Source organism: Coptis chinensis, chromosome 3 (genome assembly GCF_015680905.1).
Source record: "Coptis chinensis isolate HL-2020 chromosome 3, ASM1568090v1, whole genome shotgun sequence".
In the NCBI taxonomy this organism is placed as follows: Eukaryota; Viridiplantae; Streptophyta; class Magnoliopsida; order Ranunculales; family Ranunculaceae; genus Coptis; species Coptis chinensis.
In genome coordinates this window covers 93,317,973-93,334,507 of record NC_141458.1, presented here as the reverse complement: position 1 = coordinate 93,334,507, position 16,535 = coordinate 93,317,973, and the positions used below count along the sequence as shown (strand labels likewise).

The 16,535-nt window shown below is 37.9% G+C and overlaps 1 pseudogene; it reads right to left on the bottom strand.

Annotated features, from left to right (window-relative positions):
- Positions 1–4,250: 4,250 nt before the first annotated feature.
- On the bottom strand, positions 4,251–5,461 carry LOC147511718 (galactinol synthase 4 pseudogene; annotated as a pseudogene).
- Positions 5,462–16,535: the final 11,074 nt, after the last annotated feature.

Genomic DNA, 16,535 nt, shown 5'->3' with positions numbered 1-16,535 from the left:
TTCACATAATAATCCAAAATGGTAAAATTTATTAACAAAAAAAATATATATAAATTTGTAAACAAAAGCCTCAGAAACAGCAAGTTTATTATAATCATAAACATAAATTTCAGTCGGTAATTCCAACTTACAAAAATACTCTCATCGCAGACTTCATACAAATTCATAAAAACCAAATCTTACCAATTAATCTTTCAAAACAGTGGAGGAGAGATAAGCTTTGAAGATGTGGAGAGAAAGAGAACGAGTTTTGGAGAAGGAGGAAAGAAGTTTCGGTGATGGAGAGAGACGGCAATCTAGGGTTTTAATATGTGTTTTTGTTTGATGGTATTTCTAATTACATTATGACTTGCACTTGGGAACATGAAAATTGTAGCGAAAAATATTTGCAGCCAAAAGAATACATCCGCCCAAACCAAAGCCCATTGGCAACACCAAAAAACGTCGCAACAAGTCATATACATAGTCTATTCTGGAATTACCAGTGACGGCAAGGGGGTTGCAATAGATATTTTGAGATTTGCCTCCATACGTCTCCTTTTGTCAATGGTTGCCCACTTAGATTTAGAGCTTTACCAGATGGATGTCAAAACTGCTTTTCTCAATGGAGAATTGCAAGAGAAAATCTATATGGATCAACCCAATGGTTTTTCAATCAAGGGTCGAAACACAAAGTGTGTAAACTGAACGAGATCCATATATGGTTTAAAAACAGGCCTCTAGACAAAGGAATCACGAGATTCCATGAAGCTATCTTCAAGACAAATTGAAATGATAAATGAGGACCATTGCGTATATGTCAAGACATCTAAAATTAGTTTTGTGATTCTATCTCTATATGTGGATGACATTTTGTTAGCAGGTAACAATAAGGCATTGATAAATTCCACTAAGGAGTGGTTGTCATTAAACTTCGAAATGAAGGACATGGGTGAAGCTAGTTATGTCTTAGGAGTTAAAATAACTTCGTGTCGCCCAAACGCTTGTTATCTTTGTCTCAAGAGACATATATCAAGAAGATTTTGGAAAGATTCAACATGATTGATTGCAAACAAGTGGATCTCCCGGTAAAGTCTAGGAGAGTTTTTGAGTTCTAAAATGTCTCCCAAGAATCCCTTTGAAACTTCGGGCTATGAAAAATGTACCATACTCAAAGCCAGTCCGGAAGCCTTATGTATGCAATATTGTTGTGTACAAGGCCAGACATCTGCTATCTGCAGTTGGGTTAGTATCAAGGTTCCAAACAAATCCCCGGTCACCTGATGGAAGGCTGTCAAAGAAGATAATGAGGTATCTTAAAGGCACCGTGGACTACTCACTTGTCTACCAAGGGAAATATCTTAAAATGCGATTGGGTACTCCGATGCGATTGGCTGGAGACCTTGATGAGAGGAAGTCAACTTCAGGATATACCTACATAATGAATGGAGGTGCTATATCCTGGAGTAGCAAGAAGCAAACTTCCATAGCACTTTCAAGTATGGAAGCTGAGTATATTGCATGCTGCTCTGCCACATAGGAGGTTGTATGGCTCAGACGATTCCTCAAACACTTGTTAGTGTTCTCAAGAGCTGCTGAACCAGTTCACATCTGGACTGACAACATGGCTGCTCTTGTATATGCTAAAGATCCAAAGTACCATGGAAGAACCAAACATATAGAGTTAAAGTACCACTACGTACGACAAATGATACTGAAGAAGAAAGTGGTTCTACAACATATATCCACTGATCAAATGGTTGCGGATCCACTGACCAAACCTATTCCAAAGAGGATGCACATGTAAAAATGCTTGGGTTAAAGAGGATGTGATTATGCTAAGAACACTTTGATGGTTTAATGAATAAACGTGCATTCTTTCCAGATCGATTGCATTCTCATTATACTGTTTATCATCTCATATGTATGTCAGTAGGGTTGACTCGTTCACTCACATGAACAGTCACTTCCATGTTAAACAGTGGGAGTTTAGCTTGACAAGTCACTAAACCTTATGGGAAGGGTGGACCTACTGCCGAGTCATGCCCCTTCTTATAATTGGATAAGAAGAAAGCAAGGCTTCATAGAAAGATTACATCTAAACCTACAAACGGTTGTTGCCAAGTGGGAGCAAAGTATCCTTGGAATTGTCATTAGGGATGACAACACTTGCATGGTATGAGTGGACATACAGATATCTATTGTTGAGTAAACAAATTAGATACTCTTGCCATACTACAACAAAATAGGTTTATTGCAGCGCCATACCCCGTTGCTAAAAGTCCTAAAAAGCGTCGCAAATGATCAATTGCAACGCCAAACAAGGTGTCGCGAAGGTGTTGCTAAAAAGTGGGTCACAAAAGCTTAATTGTGACGCATTAATAGGCGTTGCAAAAGCTTCTATTTTTTAGCCACGCCAACTTGCGTTGCTAATACTTTATCTGCATCGCTACTTCATTTTATTAAACTAAATTGATTTTTAAAGAAATTCAAAGTATTTGCAGCGCTTGGCGTCACAAAAAACTACTTGTAACAGTACCATTTGGCGTTGCAAAAGGTTTTCTTTTAGCTGCGCTAGTAACTCATGGCAAAAAGTTTTGCACCTTTAGAAACGCCCAGCCGTCACAATAAAAGGTATTTGTTTTTAGTCAGCCAACCCATTTCAAGTGCCATGCTTTTGCCGCACCTTTAGGGTGGCAATATCATACCTAGATACTAAACACCATTTACTCATCATTATGATTTTTTAATTTGGAAAATTCTACCCATTGAAATTTATGTATGTAGATACAATAAAAACACCATATTCAATTAGCAATAAATCATAACAAACTATACTTCATTAACTATTATCATCATTTACAAAAGTATATGAAGAATCTAGACAATTAGTCTTTGACAATACATCATATCATATCATCTTTACAGAAATCAACTAAATATAGACATTCTGCAAAACTAGATTTTACAATCTACTGATTTGAACATCTACTGAAGATTTCTTCATTCATCTACCACAACCGATCGGCCAATCTGGTACAACAAATAAACAATACATAAGTAAACTTAAAACAAACAAAAAAAATCTAAAACAATAAAAACTAAAATGCACTCAAATAAGCAATACATGTGTAAGTATTTTTACCAAGTCAAAGTTATTATGGACCTAGAATGCACAAACACCATTGCCACAATTATGATCCCCACCTTTTGCACTATGGAAAAAAAAAACTATATTAAGACTTGTCCCCTGTAAAAACTTACTTTAGAACAAGTGAGTTGATTAAATTCAGTTTACAAGACAAAATTTGTTCAAGGTGAAAAGAAAATATGCTTACTTAGAGTAACAAACCTCTCCATTTCCATACACACAACACTACCAAATTAGTGGTTGTGCACATCAATATGTCTCCATCGGCAACAAATTGCACTCTGAGAGAGTCCAGGAACACGTAAGGTGAACCAATGCAAAGGATCAAGATCCACCTAAAATACCGGTCCACCAAGATAAGTGTAAATAGATTGTACAACCTGAAAGCATGCAATGCCAAAGAATAAGAGATCCAAAAAATGAAACTATCACTTAATGTGTTGGCACCCAAACAACTTTGTCCCTAGCTAGAATGCGGCTTTAAGGCATCCTTAGGCTCATGTCTAAGAGGGGGCGAACATTTAAAAACTCCTCCACGAGCATGAAGGGGCAGAACAACTTACATTGCATTCCACTTCTAGCTTCCTCGCCTTCGGTAGCTAATTAACTTAATATAATTTTAGTATAGTATTTGGTACTAGCAGATGTACATGTGGATCACTGAGTTCTATTCTGAACTGGGATAAAAAGACATGGATGAGCAGATCTTAGGTATGCTAAATTTTAGAAGTTAGAACCATAACAAATTTGAACTTCATCAGCTTAGATGGTCATATCTATACGTGTTCAAAACAGGCAAAAACATGCATACATATACAAAATATTATGTTCTGAAATCCTGAAATCATAGTTTGTAAATCCAATTCAGTTTCAATAATAAAAAACCCTCACTCATTTGCTTGCCTCAAATCATTTCTACAGTAATCAAATATCAACTACATGTCATAATAACCATATAAATATAATACCAACACCAAGCACTATAGTTCAATTTTAGTTTCAGAAAAAAAAAATACAAAAATAAATTGCATTACAGCAAACAAAAGTTCAATTTTAATTCCATAAAATAGAAGCTAAAGAACATCAAAAGAATAACTGAAAAAAGTTAAAAGCTTTAACTTTATTTTGCAAAGACAAAGCAATATTCTTCGCCAGTGTACCTCCATGGCTGGGATCCCTATTGGTTGTCAAATTAAACAAAACTCTAAGATTAAAAGAAGGATCAAATAAATAAAATTGTTTTAATGAGTACTCTCAAGTCTCCAAGCAAGATACCAATAGACGTACTATTTAAGGTGAAAGAGGCTTATAACGGCACAGTAGTGAACCACTGTAGCTTGACCTTCTCAAGCTCAACGTTTTCAAGGTGCCACCATAACATGGTTAGGACCAAATTGTACACCAAAAGGATGGGCTTGTAGACATGCTTGAAGTACTTGTTCAAGAAATCTTGACATTTCCACAACATACAAGTTAGTAAATAAAGAATATTATCAACTTTTATATCCACAACTCTTGTCCGTGTATAGGGTGATGTTGGTGGTTAATGATACTTATCATACATGAATCATCATTGTTTTTACTATTTTTATTCAAACTACATAATGATGTAAATAACAATACTTAAAATTAGTATATTTCAGGTGTAAATGTGTAATATCTCCTAAATTCAATTTTATTAAATCTCAAAGAATTAGAGAATTTAAAACTAGTAAATTTAAAGATAGTTACAGTACCGCTTTTATGTAGTGAGGACCAAATGACCAATAATAAACTAGAGAAATGATGTTTCCTCAACTGGATGTAACCATAACAATCATAACAATCTACTGAGAAAAGTGATGAACTCACTTGCTCTATAAAGGGTGTTGGAGCAATGATTCAATTCTAAGATTTTCAATAAGATTTCGAAAGTTAGTCTGCTAGGTTCATAGACAAACATCCCAACATTGAAGTACAATGGAGGAGACCTTATCTCAAAGAAAGGCCATGTCACCTTATCGGGGGCATTGATGGCGCATCTAACCGAAAGTAATCGAGGCAAATGACTCAAGTTTTCTCCATAAAACAGTCTATCATAGCATAGAAGTACCTGTTTGGTGTGTCAAAGAGATGATCTATGTTCTCAAATACTTGAATATCAGCGTCGATCAAGATAAACCATTTTGCTATACTCTTCAAACTACAAGAAATCATCAATATGGTCAGCATACTCGAGCAATAAAAAAACGTAAAAGATATGTCTGTTTCGCTGGTATAATCACAAAAAAATTGGCAAAATAAAAGAAGACCTATAAGGTTCTCACTTGTATATCAAAGAATACTATGGCATGGTTCACTACAACAGAAAGGCTCAATTGCAACGCCATCTGGTGTCGCTACAAGTACGAAAAAGCGCTGCCAATGATCAATGGCAATGCCAATGTGGGCGCACAAAGTATTTTGAAAAAATTGGGTCACAAAAGCTAAATGAAGACGCAACAATTGGCGTCGCAAAAGCTTGAAGGTTATTGCAACGCCTTGTCCCATTGCTATTACTTTATTAGCGTTGCTAAAGTATTTTGCCAAACTAAAATGATTTTTAAAATATTTAAACTATTTGGGCGATTGGCGTTGCAAAATGTTCTTTTTAGTCGCACCTGCTAAGCGTTGCAAAATGGTTACTTTTAGTTGCACCCTCTGGCGTCCACAAAAGAAGCAAAGCATTAGCTACGTGTCTTTGTCACAAAAGGTTTAAACCATTAGTCTGCGCCAAAGGCGTTGCCAAAAGTGTGTTTTTTAGCTGCCCCTAGGTCTTTGTCGCAAAGGTTTAAACCATTAGTCGCTCTAAAGGCGTTGCCAAAAAAGTGTGTTTTTTAGCTACCCCTCTTTAGTGGTTTTAGCCGCACCAAATGTATGTGTTGGTAATTGTTTAAACACATTTGCAAAGACCCTAATTCTTTTACAACGAGCTTTCGGCATTGCAAATGGGTTTACTCATATATATAATAGGTATTACGCATTATTTTGAATCATTTCAATTTATATAAACCTGCCTCCAATACAATTTATGATTAAACTAAAAACACCCGATCGATGTATTCATTCACAATAAATTATAGCAAAATATATTTTATTAATTAAGATCATCCAAAATCATTATTTGAGCATCCATACAATTAGTCTCTTCCAATATACTGAATTACAAAATCTTCAAAGCCATCAACTAAATAATATTAGTTCTTCAAAAAATAAGATTTTGGCCAAATTTCCATAATCTGCCGATTCAACAACATCCACCCAAGTTTTCTTTATCAATATACCAAAACCAATCTGCCAATCTGATAAAACAACAAATTGGAAAAGAAAAAGAGACATTAGTAAGTATAATTATCCAAATTAAAAGAAGATTGAAGCAAAAATGCAAGTAATCAATGCATGGGAAATATTTTTATGTGGTCAAACCTGGGGTCCCATTGGATATAGGACATGCTTGTGAGACATACATTATCGGTTGTACTTTGTTGTTGCTTCCTTCCAAAGCAACCAAAGTACTACTTTTAGATATATATATACTGTGAGAGAAACAAAAAAACCAAAGATCACATAATGGAGCTACCCACTTTGTAATATCTCTTGGCGAAAACCCAAGTTGAATATAATATGGTCCACAAAACAAAGATTGCATTACACTTAAAAAAGTTAACCCAACATCCTCATAACCTAAAAGAATAAGTCCCACGAATCTAGTAAAATATCCAATACACCTACTGCAATGGAAACAGGATGGCAAGGCATTGCATTATGGTCTTGAACATAAAAAAGAAAACGAAAAGATAGGAAAAAAATGGTTTAGTGAATTTTCCATCGAAGAAAAATATAAGCTTCAAAGGAAAGCGACCACTGCAAAACCATTCTCTAAAATAACCGGGGAAAAAATGGTAAACATGGAAAACCTTCCCAGGCTAGAATACATGAGTGAAACTGTTTCAAGCTACAACTCAAATGACATTAAGCCTTGCTTGTTGCAGTTGCACCTCATAACTAAGAACACTGTGGCCAACAAAGTTGCTTTTTTGCTTTAATGGTGGCAAATAAGGGGTGATTAAGTTCTTAGGGGTATTTTCATAATTTAACCCAAAATTATGGAAAAACAGAAAAATACACACGATTTTAGAGGTTTTGCAGGAGCAAACCCTAACTCTCCAACTAGGGTTTATGAGGAAGAAGATATTTCATTTGATGAGGATGATATAGAGAATTATGTGAGGCTGAATTATGGGGAAGGATCTTTGGAAAAACTCAGAAGACATCTGTGTGAAAAGGAAAAGGAAGCTAGAAACTCTAGCCTCCAAATCGGTACTGTTCATGAAGAAAAACAAATTCGAAATATGGAAGGTGAGGTTTCGTGTCAACAGAAGGAACAAGATCATGATATGGACGTGGATTCGACGAAACAAGGTCAAGATCTGGAAGTGGTGTCGGATCTACAAAAGGAAGCTAACCAAGTAGGTACTCTGAATAACGCATCTATGGAATTGGATGCTAGCAAGGAAGGACATCAGATCGAATATGTCCAGAAAAAACTCTTGGATGTATTAGGAGTGGGCAACAATGAAGATATACCTGAGGGGTTTATCAACAACAAAAAGCGTGGAAGAGCTAATACAAGCCGCAAAGGACTTGTTGTTGGTGGCTGCCGGCTACAACCATGAAGGCTTAATGCTATGCGGCTTGAAGGATGTGAAGAAACAACGAAGCCACCAGACCTGATGGGCTCCTCGTCATCAGATTCAAGCAAGGCGAAAGAACAAATAAAGGAGGATGCATCGAATCCGCATATAAAGAAGAGTTCATGGGCTGAGATCATTGGCAATAAGGCAGTGGGTGCTGATGAACTCTCATATATTCCTCCTGTGATTGTGAATGGTAAACAAGTAATACACGTGAACAACTCTCAATTTTCAGAGGTCAATAAAAGGTTTGAAAACCTTGTTGTTGGTTCGTTTGTTGGCAAAAGGTTGAATTTTAACTTCGTCAAGGAAACAGTAAGCCATACGTGGAGAGTTAAAAACTTTGTGATGAAACCTTATGGAGATAATATGTTCACATTCAAATTTCAGAATGGTAATGACAGGAAAGAAGCACTAGATATTGGATCGTTTCATATAGCTAGCCACCTGTTTGTAGTGAGGCCATGGAAGCTCTTTGCGGAGGCAGAAACACGTGAACTCAAAACCATTCCTATCTGGGTTGTAGTAAAAGGGTTGCCAATGGAAATGTGGAACAAAAAAGGTTTCAGCCAAGTAGGAAGTGCTATCGGAGTACCAATGTTCATTGATCGGCTAACAGAGAATATGTCGAGGACATCTTATGCGAGACTTTGTGTAGAGATTGATACCAAGTGCCCGTATCCAGCTGATATACCTGTCATCTTGGACCAGAGGAGAGCCGCATAAAGTCTCCTTTGAATACAACCGAAGCCCCCGATGTATGTGTTGTGAAGTCTTTGGCCACACCGATCACAGTTGTCCAAAAAAAAAAAGGAGGAAGACAATTACTACAAAGGTATGGATACGTGAAACCCTCAAACCGGCCGAAAGTAACAAGTTGATTCACGAAATACAAACACTAAAAGGAAAGGAAGTGGTCAATGAGGTACATGAAGTTCACAATATTGATGAAACCGGTTGGCGGACACCTAGTAAGAAACATCGATGTAAAGAGTCGAAAACTTCAAGGGTAGATGCGCACTAGAAGAAACAGATCTAACGGTGGGAAAGAGTTCTGAAAATAAAGATCGGAGAGCAATCAACAAGAGGAACAGATGACACAAAGTGAGTTGCAAGCGCAGGCGATAATGGGGAGAACTCAACAAAGAAAGGAATGGGAGATAAGGAAGCGGATGAGACGCAAAACAGAAAAAAAGGAATGAATAGAATGGAAAAAGAAAAGCTATCCGGGTTAGAACCAAAAAGAGTACCGTTATTAAACAAGGGCACAGAGCCTATGAAGGGAGGGAGTCAAACAATACAACAGGTAAAAATACTTGAATGAGAGGAAAGATAAAAGCAAGACTATATAGGCAGATGCTCGAGCACTCCTCGAAAACAATGGGACTTACAAAAAGGAGTGGTAGAAACTGCAGATGACATGAGGCAAAGGGTACTATTGCAGCAAGGGGGGAAAACAGAGTCAACCTTTCGACTATACCATCGACCAACAAGATGAGGGAACAGGAACAAAGAGAGACACAACACAGCCAGTGCATCAAGGAATATCATCAAAAAGTGGGAAGGTTAGTAAAAATAGAAAAGAAACGACCCCAGCCTTCTAGACACTACCTAAATGATAAAGGTTGATTGCTAGATAATGAGGGAACTTCACAAAGCTGGTAAGAAAGCTGATATTAAAGAAAATGAGGAGGAAGCACTACATCAGTGGAACGGACCTGCTAGAGAAAAGAGGCAAACAGGAGTGCTGATGACATGTTCAGTAACAATATTACATGAGTGGGGTCACAAAACGGGAGCCACTACCTGCAAAGGGAGAGCTCGTGGGCTTAGTCGACATAAGTGGCAAAGTGGTGATTTGTCTCGGGTAGTCTGCTGGGAAAAGAGTTAACATTAGAAGAGGGAAACTGCGGAATGTCAATATTTCACAATTTTTCAAATAGAACTTGTAATTCGGGAACCTAATAAGCTAGCTGATGCTCTAGATGTACAATTGTACACAGCTAGCTACAGAGTTACGTCCCATTTCTTTTATGAGAGTGAGAATGTAACAAACTATAATCTATTTTAATTTTAATAAAAGGGGTAGGGGACCTCTATAAAAACCTCGCTTACCAACCAAAAAAAAAAAAAAACATTGTGGCCCTATCTTCCATAGGGATGATATCGACCACTACCACCACCTCCATAGCCCCTCTATTGCCATAAAATGAGCTTCCGGTGCATACCATAGCCATCGCCAAGACCCGGTGTCATAGCTGCTACCATAACCACCAGCAACACCACTACCATATCCTCCATAACCTTCGGCTCCTCCACCATAAGCACTCCCTAAATCGTAACCTCTACCATAGCTTCCGCCATAGCGACTTGAGTATCCTAGAGAAGTCTCTCCCCTATTGTAACCTCTGAAACTGCTACCACCATATCCTCCATATGCACTACCTAATTCACCACTCGGACAGTCCGTCGCACCAAGCACACCACGGGCGAAAGAAGCCCTCCATCTTTCTTTCCACCCGTAGAGTATCCTACTCCCGCCCATAATGGTCCCCAATGTCATGATCGGCCTGGTCGACCCAATCATGATAGTCCGTTTCTCCCGTATGAGCGTATCGAGCGAAGACCTGCTCCGCTCGAGGCAAGGTCGGGGTAGATTAGCCCAAAGAGGTAAACACGAACATGAACGTCACTCACATTCTTTCCGGTCCCTCTTTTCGGTAGAATTCCGTCCCGTCGACATACTTGACATGGACGGAATTCTACTTTGGAAGTTTTACCAACATCATGTCCAGTGTGGTCTCCCCTACTCCTAGAAACAACTAGCCACGCGGGCTTGGATCACGGGCTCCCTAGGTATTCAAGGTACATCACAAGCAAGAGCTAAGTCTAGTCCGTGTCTAGCCAAGCTCTAGACGGGATAGACATTCACGAGTCACGAAGGAACTACCACTCATTAGTACAAGCCTAACAAGAAAAAGGGGCGGTTGAAGGACTGGCAGATCCGTAAACGCTTCGATTTTGCTTCCTTTGAGGGACTCTAGAAAGTCTCTCCCGTAAAAAAAAAAAAGATAAAATAGTAAGCCGAGCCAAGACCGAAAAGAAAAGCGTCTGCGGACATATGTCTTCCTCCTAGAAGAATTCATTTAAAAAAAAAAAAAAAAGTGTAGTACCTTTTTAGGTCCAAAATGACTAAGGGTTTGGTATTAAAACTCTCCCAAGGAGACAATCCATCTGAATTACGCTAACCTGCCTAGCCCCCTATGTCGAGCTTTAAAGCATCTCAGTAGTTGGCCCGGTCTTTGCCATCAACAGTTCCAACATGGACAAGGACTGCGGTTCCCACCAAGGATAAACTTCAACTAAGCCCTATAGATCAAGGCCGAAAGCTACTAGTCTCCTTCTTGCGGACCACTAAACGTTCCTGTGGCAGTAAAGATAGTGAACTTGACTGGCCTTCCTCGTTAGGCGAATTAGTTAACTATTGAGCTATCAAAATAGAAAAGTATAGATCATACTCTTAGATGTTACGCTCCTCCCTTTTCCGGGAGGAACTTCGCTTCACCGGTAGTTATGCCCGGCTCTATAGGGTGCATAAGCATCCTTAATAGGACTAAGAGGATAGTTAAGTAAGTACTCTAACAATAAGCCTCTCTTTCTCTACTAAGCTCTGCCCCTAGGTACCCAATCTAATACATTCATACCCGGTATAATCTATTCTTACCTTACAGGGACCAACAAAGAAGATATAATGAAATCTATCTTGTTATAAGAATCTGATAGATAGTATAGGACTTCCTTGAAATGCTTAACACGGGCAAGTCCCCTCGGCAAGAGAGAAAGAGGCTAACTTCTAAAGGCAGTCTAATTGGCTCTAGCTTGTTAAAAAAAGAAGAGGTTTAAATAAATCTCCTTCTTTTGACAGACAATCGTAGATATTGAGATAGCAATATTTTCTTCATTAAGCATAGCAACACAAAGGGACCTATCACGAACTAATTAGAATACTAAAACAAAGACAATCTTAGACATACAAACCATATACTATACTAGATCATGTCTTCTACTGCTCTATAGAGGAAAATAGGAATTAAGCGTGAGTGATGACTCACCGATGAGTAGAGTGAGTCTTGACCCGAGTGAGCCAGCATTAAGTAGCTAACTGACAACACATCAACTATAGGGCGAGAGGACACTGCCCTTAGAGAAATAACAGGTAATTAAGCAAGTGAAGATAACATACTCAAAGAAGGAAGTGATATATAGAAGTAATAGGTTCTAATTCCATATTTAGGGATAGAACCCTACAGTAGCAAACTTCTTATCCTCAAGATAAAAATCTCTTGCATACGCTATCCCACTTCCAACCAATAGACGATATGCCCTGTCCTTACTAGCTACAAAGAAATCTATTTTCTCTAATCCGCTCAACCTCCCATTCCTCAAACTTCGTGAACACAGAAACACATTGTACATATGTACCTAAACTAGAACAAGAAGAGGTATCTCACTCTTACTATTCCCTAACGTACATATGTACATTCCTCCTTTGTCCACCCTTCAACTCGAGAGTCGAATAGTATGATTCATATAATCAAGTCTTTGCCAAAGGAGATCGCGGGGAGTAGCGGCAATGGGATCGAATCCTAATCTAATCATAAAGTAAAACCTGTTGGAAGGCGAGTTACGTACCTCTCAAGTCATTAAAAGTTTCATCAAAATTAGGCATTGTGAACTACCTTATGGGCCTTTTCGTTGGGTAGGCCTATGAATTCTGAAAACTAGCTAATATTTGTTATTAGTTCGAGAACTTTACTCGAGCCATGCCTCTCTCGACTTTTAGCGGATTTTTGCATATTTTGTAGGGAGTAAAGAGTCTCATAACCATCATCACTGTCTGCGAAACTAGGCTTTACTCTCTTTAGAGCAGACTAGACCTATAAGCACTTCATAAAGAGTCACCATCTCTCGATCTTGCTATGCGGAGGACTGCTCACATGTATCATGTATGAAGAAGTATTATTCTTTATCGCGGGGAACCAATGACAACACACTTAATAGCATTGACAATAGAGTTGCTACTTAAGTTTGATTGGCACGAGTGAGATAAATTTAACTAGTAAAAGCAGATCCAACTAAAACAAATGAGCATGTAATTTGGCCCCTTATCCTACTGATAAGTACATTATTAAAACAACTTACCAAGTACTAAGTGCTAGATTGATGGGCTGACATTGTCTAGAATGAACTTACAATACCAAGACATCCCCCCCTTATCTCATTTTCTTGTTTATTTTTCATTTTCTCGTCAAGATCCTCCTCACCCTCTCTTCAATTTGCTGGTAGTCCCTATCTCTCCCACTAACCAAGGCTTGTTAGTAAGTAGGTGGTGTCAAGTTATTTCGGTGAATAGAAGACAGATTATGAGGTAATCTGAGAAAAAGTTCGAGGAAAAAGGATACACATCTGAGTTCATGGAGACAAGTATAAATCACACTCAAGATATGTCCAACTTCCCCTCTTCCCCATAAATCTATAAAGGACATTATTTGGGTCTGGAAATACTCATAGAAACAAAGCAATCATGTAACCAGCAAATCCAATAATATAACCCAGGCACTTGAAACTGTAATAACTTACCAAAGTTGTGACAACTAGCACAAAACATCTCAAAAGGAGTTACTCTATCAGGCATGCAACCAATCAATTTAATACAAACAGTTCATACGTACCATGAAGAACCAGCATTGACTTGCAACATCCAAGCCTCAAACCTAGCTTGACGAACCGCCATCTCCTCTATTTTACTTCTTTGAGATATCATTTCAGCAGTGAGCTCCTCGTTAAGTTTTCAGCTTCCTTCCTCCTTTGCACTTCCTCCTCGTCCCTCCTCCTTTGCACTTCCTCCTCTAAATGAAGGGATGCCAGCCTTCTAGATGACTTTGGCAGGACCCCATGCCCAAGGCCATGGGAGTATCCAGACCTTACACCCAATACTATAATAAAATTTCATCCTCGGTCTTTGGCTCGGTAGCCTTCTACTTGACTTCGGCTTTAAGTTGTCGCATTCGGTCCTATAAGTTTAAATTGGCCATAAATATATCGAACTATAAGTACACCATGGTAAAGCTAGGTACAAATAAATTTACTTACATAGTTTTGTTCAGCAATGACACTAGTCCATCCCCTTACTACTTGCTAAAGTGGGTTCGACGATAGAATTCGATCTTTCCAATAGGTTCACGAGTCTCGAGTCATCTTTTTGTAAAGATTTGAAAACATATCCTTTATAATTTACTTCAAATAATATCAAACTGCGAAAAAAGCAACCCAATGTATGTAAATAAAGAAAGTTACAGATTCCTCCAAGTATCCTAGGAATGACTTTGAACCACCACAATGGTTTGTTTTAGAGCTTTTGCCGATTATTTGAATTTTGCTCGCTAATTTTCTGCAATAAAATGAATACAATATCAAAAACAATGCCAACAAAAACATTAAATTGAACTCATTCAAAATCCAATAAATTAAGTACTCTCTACATCATCCAAATAGAAAAATAGACCAAGCTAAAACATAAAATTACAACGAGTATGTAGTTTTTCTTTAAGAAGTCAACACAACCCTTAAGTATAATTAAATACATAGCAGTTTCCTATAATTAGCACAATAAAGTATATTACCTTGAAATCTTCTCTTCTAAACCAATCACAACATGCATTCCATTTTTCTTGTGCCAAGCCACTATAAGGGTGTGATCGTGCGACTCCATCATTTCTGAAACTCCTATAATGCTTGTGAAGATTACACCTAAATCCTCTTTAAACGTGCCCCTAATATTGCGTCCACAGCATACTTCACATGTGGAAGGTGCATATCCACATCCAATTTTTCCTAACAAGAAATGTAGTTTAAAGTTACATAAAATAATTATGGTATATCATATAGCTAAAACATAAAACTCCATTACCGAATCACGGTCCGCGTAATGGTTTTCTCACTTCCTCTCCCACTTTACTCCAATCATGGCGATAAGAGGACCGTGTCGACGCCAAGAACTAGGCCAATCTCCCCGACAAATTGAGCACTCCACTTCCCCACGGGTCTAGTATTACCTGGTTGAATTTCTATCCTCGGTTTTAGACCCGATGCGTCTTTGTAGTCTATGACTTTCTCGATTCACAGCCTTGCCTCTTTTCTTCTTAAATGGAGCTATTAAATAAAAAAGTATGAGCTTCCACGACATTTTATTTGAACTAACCAACGAATTACACAAAACCATTAATTATAATCTTACCGACACTCGAACCATTCACCTCGTTAACCCAGTGAGGTTGTGAAATAGATTATTGCCCTCGAGGGTCGATTTAGACCAGTACCATAACTATAGAAACAGATATAGCATGAATATGAAAAGAAAGAATTCATGAATGATAAAAATCAGGTTTAATATAGTATGCAACATATCCAAAAATGAAACACATGCTAGAAAAATCAGGTTTGATATAGTAATTCTACTCAATGGAAAAACAAGATAAAATCTAAGATAAAGCTCTCCATTCAATAACAAAATGGATAATGAAGTTACTAAAAAAATATTCAATCTACGTCCGTGTCATCATCACACTTTCGATATGACAGACTTCTTCCTCTGAACAATAATCCATTAATGTATCATCATCCTCTTCATCAGTTTCCTCATCAACAATGGTATTGTCATGAAGGCAACTTTCCATAGCAGTCACGACCTCACTGGCATCAACTTCATTTGGGTCCATATCGTCTCTATTTAGTTGTATGGGTGTTATAGGTTCATTTTGGATTCATTGCTACTAGCTTCATGTGTTTCATCATATTGGACATTATCCAAATCCATCCCTGTATGCTCCTCCTGTTGATATGCCTCATCAGTGCCTCCTGCTTCAATCTCTTCTTCCCTCTCTGGAACATCAAACACATTTCTAGGCTTTGTCTTTTGCACAACTTGCCAACTACTACCCAATTTGGCATCATCGACGTAAAAAACTTGACATGCTTGTGTGGCTAAGACAAACTGGTCATCTTTATACCACGTCTTAAAAGGTATTAATACTAGTGAAAAAACCATCCGTTTGTATCCCCGTCCCTTCTATTACCAACATCATACCAATCACATCTGAAAAGATAAACTCTCTTCCCGAATAGATAACTGACTTCAAAAACATCGGTCAAAATACCGTAAAAGTCAGTCTCTTTTCCTTGGTGTTCTCCTTTTACAGTAACACCACTATTTTGGGTTCAAGATTTTTTCTCGATCTTTGGTGTGAAACCTAATCCCATTAACAATGCAACCACTATAACGTTTCACACGTGTATCAGTCCACATGCCAATGAATACAATTCATCGGTAGCCGGGAGAGTTCTCATTCGCGTAATATTTGCATCTATTCATAAAAATGTACACCAAATCGATAAAAGCATAATTAGCATATTATTCGGTTCATAACAATAACATTAAAATAAACAATACAAACACTTACACGTTTTCAAACCAACTAGGAAACAACATTTCTTGTCTCTCGGGCAAGTTCGTGAGCTTTCCATTTGAAGCTCACGTCGTGTGTTGACTACATGCATATCAAACACATAAACTTAACAACTTAAAGTGGCTTAAAATGTATAAAACATAATTGATAAGTTAAATGCAATAGAAC